The sequence below is a fragment of the Wolffia australiana genome, chromosome 3, assembly GCF_029677425.1.
Source record: "Wolffia australiana isolate 7733 chromosome 3, ASM2967742v1".
Lineage (NCBI taxonomy): Eukaryota > Viridiplantae > Streptophyta > Magnoliopsida > Alismatales > Araceae > Wolffia > Wolffia australiana.
The window spans coordinates 14728276-14738401 of record NC_135837.1 but is presented as its reverse complement, the minus strand read 5'-3'; the positions used below and the strand labels follow the sequence as shown (position 1 = coordinate 14738401).

At 41.9% G+C, this 10126-nt stretch overlaps 1 long non-coding RNA gene and 1 other non-coding gene across 3 annotated transcripts; one reads left to right on the top strand and one right to left on the bottom strand.

The window, feature by feature from the left end:
• Nucleotides 1–228: 228 nt before the first annotated feature.
• Nucleotides 229–3314, bottom strand: LOC144701009 (uncharacterized). 2 transcript variants are annotated; one of them, XR_013580904.1, is made up of 4 exons: nucleotides 2896–3314; nucleotides 1306–1523; nucleotides 1192–1232; nucleotides 229–534 (listed from the first exon to the last, which is right to left on the bottom strand). It is a non-coding gene; the product is annotated as an uncharacterized LOC144701009 (long non-coding RNA). The 2 variants fall into 2 exon arrangements; XR_013580903.1 differs by having other exon boundaries at nucleotides 1306–1520.
• A 6175-nt stretch (nucleotides 3315–9489) lies between these two features.
• On the top strand, nucleotides 9490–9563 carry TRNAD-GUC (transfer RNA aspartic acid (anticodon GUC)). The gene has a single exon. It is a non-coding gene; the product is annotated as a tRNA-Asp (tRNA).
• Nucleotides 9564–10126: the final 563 nt, after the last annotated feature.

Here is a 10126-nt window from a genome sequence, read left to right as displayed (position 1 = left end):
AGAAATTTTAATTAATATTATTATAAGATGAACAGAAATTTTAGTAGGAAAGGTATTATAAATTTTAAATAAGAAATAAATCAATTAAAAATATAACTTGAGACTTTAAATGTCTACAATGATAAAGAAACGAGCATAATAATGTATTATGTATAAAGGGGCAGCATTTTTTAAATGAAGTTCCAGAAGTTGGAATTCAACCAACTGGAAAATAGGAGGTAACTGCGAGGACAGAGAATACAATTCTTGCCAAAAAATGTCTAATCCGGGAGAAGGATAAGGATCCAATTTCAACAAGAGACATTTGGGGTTCAATGCAAAAAGAGACATGGAAAGCGATATAGATGAACTGTTCCATCTATGCACCGAATTCATCCTCAGGTACTGTAGCAGCTTGGTCAAGCTCTTCCATCTTTGCGCCCACCTCTCTGGCTGCATCCCATTCCTCCACAAGCTCTTCCATCTTTGCGCATACCTCGTCTCCTCTCTAAGCAATTATCCTTGCTTCCCCAAACTTCACCGTCTTCGGAGCCTCTGTGGATATAGATTAAAAAAAAGAAGAAAACATGTACAGTGAGATGCAAATGATAGGTGATATGCATTTTAGGAGAGAGAGATAGGGAGAGGGGGAGACTGAGTGGAAGAACGAAGGAGAGGGAGAGGGAGAGCGTGAGGAAGAGTGTTAAGACAAAAAAATGGCAAAGTGGACAGAGAGGGAAGGAGAAGGAGAGTGAGCGGGAGAGGGCGAGTGTGAGTGGAAGAGTGAAGAAGTGGGAGAGGGTGAGTGAGAGAGAGGAAGTCAGAATTACAGAGGGATAACCGAGAGCGATAGACAGATAATTTAAGGAGAGAGGGATATGGAGAGGGGAGAGTGAGTGGAAGAGAGAAGGAGAGGGAGAGGGAGAGCGTGAGGAAGAGTGTGAAGACAAAAGAAAAATGGCGAAGTAGACAGAGAGGGAGAGGGCGAGTGTGAGTGGAAGAATGAAGAAGTGGGAGAGGGTGTGTGAGAGAGAGGAAGTCAGAATTACAGAGGGATAACTGAGAGCGATAGACAGATAATTTAAGGAGAGAGGGATATGGAGAGGGGAGAGTGAGTGGAAGAGAGAAGGAGAGGGAGAGGGAGAGTGTGATGACAGAAAAAAATGGCGATGTAGTGGGAGAGGGAGAGGGAGAGAGTGGGCAAGTTTGTACCTCTCTAATGCAAAACCCCTTGCTAATGGTGGACCACTAATCTGCATATTGGAAAATGAAATAATTTTCCATCACTTTATGTACAGCAGTCAATGAGCAAAGACAGAGTCTAACCTGTCGGTGCATTCAGACGAATGTTAAATGGCCCGTCATATTCGTCACTGTCTTCGCCCTCATCTGTACGCACCTTTTTAAATGCCTCGGAGAGAAATTCAGGAATTATTCAATAGGCAGGTAAATGCTCTGAACGTTACAGATATTACAGAGAACGCAGCTTATAGCTTTGTATCGAAAGGCAGAGAAATGATCAGATTACCAGAGATGATTTCCTGCTGAAATAAGATTGAAATAAGAGAACTAGGGAAGTACAGAGAGAAAAATAGTGATCTAGAGAGTGAATTAAAGTCAGAGCAACGGAGTGAATTAAAGTCAGAGCAACGGAGAATTTGATAGACAGATAATAAGGGAGAATAAGAGAGAGAGAGAGATTGAGACTCAGTGAATTAGCAGGAGAGAGTGAATTAGAGATAGAGAAGGAGATGATCAGAGAACGTTACCAAGATATAGGATGATTATTAGGGTGAGAGAAAGAGAGAATTAGAAAGCCACAGAATGATGGAGAGAAAAAGAAATAAGTAGAGAGAGACAATGAGAGAATGATAGATAGAATACGAGAGAGGGAGAGATGAATAACAAGAGAGAGGAAGGGAGAATGACCGAGAGATGGAAATAGAGATCTAGAGATAGACAGAATGATGGAGACGAACAGAAAGAGTGAATTAAAGTCAGAGCAACGGAGAATTTGATAGACAGATAATAAGGGAGAATAAGAGAGAGAGAGAGATAGAGAATCAGTGAATTAGCGGGAGAGAGTGAATTAGAGATAGAGAAGGAGACAATCAGAAAACGTTAGTAAGATATAGGATGATTATTATGGTGAGAGAAAGAGAGAATTAGAAAGCCACAGAATGATGGAGAGAAAAAGAAATAAGTAGAGGGAGACAATGAGACAATGAGAGATAGATTATGAGAGAGGGAGAGATGAATAAGAGGGAGAATGACCGAGAGATGGAAAGAAAATAATACAAAGTGAGGGAAATAGAGAATTACATAAAGGGAATTAGACAGCGAATTGGGGAAGTAGGGAGAGAGAAAAATAGAGATCTAGAGACAGACAATTGAAGAAATAGAGAGGGAGAGAGCGAATTAGAGACAGAGGAAGAGCAAAACAGAGATAGATATATAGCAAATCAGAGAATTATAAAAATAGAGAATTTGAGAGAAAGAGAAAATCGGAGAGCTAGAGAGCCAGAGAGACAAAAAGAAGTAAAGAGGTTTAGAGATAATGAATTAGTGAGAGGGGGAGAAAAAGAGATAATAAGACATAGAGAAAGAGAAAATCAGACAATTAGAGAGCGACATAGAAAAAGAGGAATTCAGACAATGATAGAAAGAGAGGGAAGGATAAAATTAGAGCGCAAGGGCGGCAAAGAGAAAAATATAAAGAGAATCAGAGACAAACAGAAAAAGATAAACAAGGAATAAGAGAGACACATACAGAATATCAGTGAGTGAAAGAGAGAATAAGAGTGTTTTTGGGAAAAAACTAAAGAGAAATTAAGAGAGAATCAGAAAGTTAGAAGGGAACGAGAAAGCATCAGAGAATGAGAACGAAAGAAAAGAGAATCAAAGAAAGACACCGACCTCAAAAAAATTCAAAAAAAACATGCCAAATGCTGACTCCAATTTCCGCCTCCACTTTGACCCGTCCGAATCCGGCGACAAATCGGCCTTGAGGAAGTTCGATGATTTCAAGCTGGGGGATTCTCCCCGTGATGGAGTGAGAGCAGAGAATAGAGAGGAGAGAAGAGATGGGAGAAAGAACGAAGGAGCTGTGTACTAGCCGTCGTCCTGAGTCGAGAGAGATGGCGAGAGCAATAGAACGAGAACGAGAGGCTGGAACTCTGGGAGTGGCTGAGGACGAGAAGGAGACTGGGAGTCTGGGACTCTAAGAATGAGAACGAGGGAGGGAGACTGGGAGTCTGGGACATAGTGAGAACAAGAACGAGGGAGGGAGACTAGGAGTCTGGGACATAGTGAGAACGAGAACGAGGGAGGGAGACTTGGAGTCTGGGACTTTGAGAAAGAGAACGACAGTATTTTTTTTTTCTAAAAAACCTTAAAATTTTTTTTGCCAATTCGCACAAAGTGAACCGCACAGCCTTTTGTGCGGTTCTGTGCGAAGTTCTGTTCGCTTTCAACATTGTTCTTTTCGGAAATCCAAACAGAACGCACAATTCGCACCAATTCGCACCAACGGAACAGAACGACCATGTCTATATATGAGTTAGTATTGATGCATTTGAAAAACATCAGAGAACTCTTCTTCGATATTCCATTGACTTGAATAGTGACTTCATCATGTCATCTTCTTTGAGATGTCTCCCTTTTGCCAAGGGTGAAGATTCCCATCTTGAACATACTCATCTTCATGAATGTATTTCTTCTCTAGAGGTAAAGCTGTTTGTAATTTCAAGATTAGGAACTTGTAGGTCATATAGTCAATGAAAAACTGCCCATTGACAATATGTGTTAGGTGTCTCATATCCAAGGACCCCGTACACAACTGTGAGGTGAATCAACCCGATTGAGAGTTGTGTATAACACAATTTAGGGATTCCTACAAATCACTTTGATGAACTCTTTATGCTAAAGATCACCCACCATCTATTTTTGTTGTCTTCACACTCACATCTATGGGATTATCAATACTCATCATATGAGAGAGACTAGATAGTGTTATTTATATGGTATACATGGCACACACATGTACAATGGCAAAGATAAAAAAATATGAAAATAAAAATTGCTGACGTGGCACACAAAAACACATGCTGCATCATACATTGACAAGGGAATCTTCCCTTTTTCTATAATGTGAATGATGTGTGTCAGCGCGCTATTCACTTAAAAAGAGAAAAAAAGAATATTACATGACGTGGTGTGTGACGACATAACACCATGTCATGGAATAATCGATTGATAATCAAAAAGTGGTTTTTTTTCCTTTTCTCCTCTTGGTACACATGGCGGCTTGGAAGAGTGCACGGAAGATGAGGCAACATGGAATAGGGATGATTTGACAGCTCAATCAAAACACAAAAAGAGGAACGTGAGCAACAATGATGAGGAGAGAGAAAAACCAAGGGCTAAGATTGTTCTAAATTCAAATTCTGATATTAGACGATTCACAAGTCTGATTGAACTGAAATTTACAGGGTTGCTTTGTCTTCCCCTCTTTGCTTTATTCTTGGTACCTTGGGTGTGTGAGAAGACCCTTTAGAGAAGAGGGGGAGCTTACCAGCACTTGTAAATTTCTGTGATACTGGCATAATGCAAGGATCTATGGTAAGCCTCTTTGCCTTAAGTTGCTCTTTCCGGACATCGTCAAGAGCATACTTTTATTCCACAATCTCCTTTCATTGTAACACCACCTCTATATGTCTGCATAATCTCATTTCTTCATCATTGTATCGTTCACTTGCTAGATCATTATCGTATCTGATGCATTCTGTGCCCTACTCATGTCACGCCTTGCGTCATTCTATTTTTGTTTCTGCTACTCTTTGTTCATTTCAAGTTTGAATTATGACTATGTGTGAGCTTTGAGTCGATATCGCTATATCGCCTAGTATCTTCTTGTATTTTCACTGCATATCATGAATTATCTCTTCTCATCTCGATAATCACTATAGTAAGAATATTTAATCCTCGATCATTGTTCACTGTGGAGACAATCCATACTCATCACTAGCATCGATTTGATCTATAAGATGAGACCCTCAATGTTTATAAAACAAATATTATTGAACTCTCTTTCTCCTTGGAGAGGCAGCTTGAAAGAGAGTAAGGCTTTAAAGATCCATCAAGTGTCCCTTTGTGGCAGGATGGTTTCCTGAAGATAAACATATGAGATGAGAGGCTTGCCTGCATCAGAAAGTTAAGGTGGCCTTGAGGAAACATAATGACCTATGGTAAGTACTCCTGCCTTACATTTCTTTATCTTCTTGATGCAGGACAGCGTCGGGAACGTTGTTTGGTCGGCACTGAGTATGATGGCTCGATACCGATAAATGATAAAGTATCGGATAACAGCGGTGTCGTCGTCCGATGGTTAGCCCTAACGGCTATGTAACTATGATGCAGTGAAAATGCCCTACGTGCTGTATGCGCAGGCTCTGACTCGAGGGAGACGCCGAGCTCCAAGCTTGGACGGGAGTTGCCGGGTGACGGCAACGGGGGCCTCTCGAACCTCGTTGGAGTGAAGAGGGCGTCTACGGCCGAACAGACTCAATCCGTTGGGCTCGCACGTAACGGGCATACTTGTCCGTACCAGTAAGACACTCACTAACGTAGTTATCTCTCGTTTATCCTCTGTCACCTACCTAGCCTGAGCGCGGTGGAGACGGGACAAAAATGTACTACAAAGGATAAGTAAATGAGCGACGCGAGAGGAAGGCGTACCTCGTCGACCTGGCTCGTAATGCAGGACTTTGTCTTCATCGGTGGCGATTCGGAGCGGATGGAGCGGAGGGACACCAGAGTAAATAGGGCAGCTCGACGCGCACGGGAGGTGCCAGAGCAATGCAAAGGGCGATGGAGGGGAGGTGGAATCGAAGTGATTGTAAGCGTCCGTTTCAGCTTGTTCGGCTCGTCTGATGGGACGAAAAGGCTCAGTTGGCTAGTCCGGCCCAGTTGACCGAGTTAGCAAGACCGGCAGACCCGCCTAACGAGGTAAGACTGACCAGCTAGACCAGCCCGGACGGTCGGGTCGATTCGGGCCGGTCGATTGGGTTGGTCAGTTGGTCAGTAGGACCGGCCGATTGGTTCGCCGGTCAATTGGGTCGGACCGACCGATCGGTTCGACCAGTCTTTGACCGGTCGACGGGTCGGCCCTGAGTCCTTCGCTCCGTGTCACGGGACCGATCGGCTCACGGCGGTCAGCTTTGGCACGACTTGACGGCTCGGCGACGGCGGCAGTAGTGGCTCGGCAGCGGCGGCGGTGGCGGCAGCGGCGGCGGCGGTTTGGCGGCAGCAGGGAGCACGTGTAGACTGCAGGTGGCATGGCAGGGAAGACCGAATGATGAACGGTGGCGGCAACCGGCGGCAGTGGTGCGCACAGAGATCAACGCGGTGGCGGCCGGTGGCGTGCGGGGCAAGCGGCGGTGGATGGGGAGGAGAAGACACGGCGATAGTGCCCGAGGAGGACGACGGCGCCCTCTTTCTTCCTTCTCCTTCCTTCTCTTCTCTTCTCTTCTTCTTCTTTCCCTTGTTCACTTCTCACGCATTAGGAAGGGAGACCAGACGGGTGTTCGATGTAATGCCTCAAGGAAAAATTCTGGTCTAAGGAATTAGGGCGCCCACCCTTTCCCTTATAAGGGGGGGAAGGATGGGCCCCTAATGGGCCAAACGGGGTCCTTTTGGGGAGCCCTTATAAATGGGCTCCCCCATTACAAAACAAAAAGAAAAAAAACACATAACAAAGGGAAATTAAGGGGGGAGAAAAGAGAGGGAAAGGGGGACGGGCAAGGGGAGAGGGTCATAGGATGGCCCATCCCCCTTGCCTACAAAAACACGTACGGACAAACGTCGCGAGTGCGAAAAAACATGATGAAAACTAGACGGACGAGAACGGGATAAAAACAAAAGCATGAGAGAAAGATAGACGAAAGCGGGAAAGATAACCGGAGCAAGATCACCCGGTCTCCAACGCCGCGGGCGCGTGGCGCGGATGACGTCGAAGACGATCCTCGATGGCGTGTGCCATCACTTCTCCATTGTAATTGCATCTATAGATCCATAGTATTTCTTTACAAATATCATTCTAATCTTAATAAAACACATATACTAAAATAAATATGTTAAATCAATGATCATAATTCAATAATCATTTTTTATTGATAACACAATAAATATTGGGTTATTCTAAATAATTCACATATTTTATGCATTAAAACAATTATATATGTATTATATCCATTTTAAATTATTAAATATATTTTAAGGATGATTTTTTTAGATTTAATCGTATTTTAAAGCACTTCCCCACTTTATATGGCTAAAGAAAACCATTTTATAATGCAGAATATATTTTTATGAATTATATAAACAGAAAGTTAGAAGTCGGAATATAGTTATTATATTTTAATTAACTGAAATTTATTTTACAAAGATTATATATATCTTTCCATTCTATCTAATCAAATGGCAATCAATCAAGAGATTTACTAATGATTACCTTTGCTAATCATTGTGAAAAAGGTGCAATTATCACGTGTCAAATTCCAATGCTTGAATGCCCATTCGTTGTGACACTTTTCTTATTCTTTATTTGCAGGGTTGCAGGCGCAAAGTGTGGTAGGCCTGTGCGGGGGGAAAAACACATAGGTTCCAAAGGAAAGGGAGCCCAGACGGTGGAAGAGCCATGGGAGGCTGGGTCATTTGACAGAAATGGAAGGTTCAGCATGACCGGCTCATTCATTCTTGAAGAGGTTCGGAAGAGTTTACGAGCGGGTTTGACTTTAGGTGACTCTAGTGACGGATTGATATGTACGCACAAATCGCGGGTAGTTGTCAAGGCGGGTTGTTCGAAGGCGGGAGTTTACTGGCGGGTTCGACTTTAGGAGAAGGATAAGAACACTAGCCCCCTCGCCCACACCGAAGAGGCTTAAAACTATTTGAAGGCGGGCTGGAATCCGGGACTTATATTTCATAACGTTTTCGGCTTCTTTCAGATGCTGAACATTCGTTCTTTATTTACTTGACTTCATACAAGCCTCCGCTCATAAACTCTCCCCTCATCATTTGTTAAATTATGTCAGAAGGATGGGTGCCTCTGTTGGGTAGAATAATGCCCTGTTGTTGGAAAAGATTCACTCGTAAGGTAAAAATTAGATCCCCTTAATTGATGGAAACAGAAAAGTGAGTAAATAAGCCCCATGTGCCCCCTCATATCAGTGTCTATAAAGAACAGGGCTATAAGAACAAAACAAGCCATAGGAATAGGATTTTAAACATAGTCACATTGTAATCGTAAATATCTAAAAATAGGACTAAAATTAGATTTTAAAAGTTTAAATAATAATTAAAATAACCTTTTATTTCATAACATTTCTTTCAGAACTTATTTATTGAAGGTTACGAAGTAATTAACATCATTTATCCGCATTTTGCTCATCGCTTTGCTCCTGCTCATAAATTCGCATTTTCATTTTAATCATTAAACCGTCATTTTAAGCATCTAAAACATAAAACTTTCTGACTTTGTACAACTTCATCTTCATCGACTTCGTAACATGGATCTTCATCTTCATTGACTTAGTAACATGCATGAAGATGCATCTTCGTTGACTTCGAACATGATTCTTAACTGACTTCTTCGTAACATTCAGATGAATCTGAATAACCTTCGTAACATGAATCTTCATCTGAAGTGCTCCCACACGTAAACTCGCGCCTCATTATACATTATAAAGTTAAAGTCAATAAAAATAAGGTTTTTTTAACATAAAACTTTATCTTTAGATAATAATCCTTTGCATAATGTTATGTTATATTTTCACATAAAATGAAGGCGCTGATGATTGATTGATTTAGTACTAGTATAGTAGTACAACAGAATGTTAACCGGGGCCCCCTCTTGGGTTATTTGGAAAGCCCCTTATGTAAACATAGTCTAGTAAAGAAGCTAAGTTACACACCCAAGTAGTGATTTACCAGAAGCGTTGGTGACCTAAAATATTGATACACAAGATGGCCCCAATTCAGTATTTCCATAGAACAAACAAACAAGTCCCATAATAACTTAGATAGTGGCCCTTAGACTTTGGTGTAGTTGACCCTACCTATTGATTGACTCAAGGCTTGTCTCACTCAAGTTCAAAAACTTAGAACCCTTCCGTACTAGGATGTAGGCTTCAGTAGTTTTGGTGCTTTTTCACCACTAGTTATGATTAAGTAACCTATACCGGCAGGTCAGTAGTTTAAGCACACACTAGAAAGAACTCAGCGAGCACTCGCGCTATGTTGTTAGCTTTTTTCAACTTAAGGTGCGTAGCACCAACTGATAGTTGATAGAGCAGATAGAGTGCGGACCCCGTTTGAGTCTAAGCGAGCAAAGCCATTAGTTTCTACTGTCATACTCACTAAAAAGTACCAAAGGTTCTGATTTCTCAGAACAGAAACTTTCTTATAGTTACAACGGGTGTGTTACTTTTGAATCGACAGTAGTTACGAAAGGGGGAAATAGCTCAGTTGGTTAGGGTGCTGGTCTGTCACGCCAGAAGTTGTGGGTTCAAACCCCATTTTTTCTGCCCAATCCATTTGGTCTTCACTGGAAGCTTAGCCTTCAATACAAATATCTTTCTCCCCGCCCAGGTAAAATTCCCCGCTCATAAACTTGCGCCTCACCGAAGACACAGAATGAGTGGAGATTCATTTATAAAATAAATAACTAAGAAATATAATAACCTTGCTTTTTTTATTACTATCAACTTTAGGCACAACTTTAGGAGCGGCGAAGAAAAAGTCTATGACGACGTGGGGCCAAAAAAGTCAAATTAGGTTTGGAAAGAATACAAGTCTACAAGAAGCTGGCAGACCTTTAGCCATTGGACCACATGCTAACTAAACAATTACCCTTTTCTTGTTTGTTCCTCAAATTATGCTACTGGTTCGACTTTGGGTCACAAAGTCAAGAGATACTACTTAAGTCTTCCCATTCGTTCCTAGCTCTTATCCCTAAGAATTAAGGAAACCAAGTAACCTATACGAAAGTGAAGAAGACATTTCTAACAATCAACTTCCCACTGATTTTTATGTCCCGTTTGACGATTCTGCTACTTTAGAAAGTAAGTTGAAAGAAGAACAGGGTCAC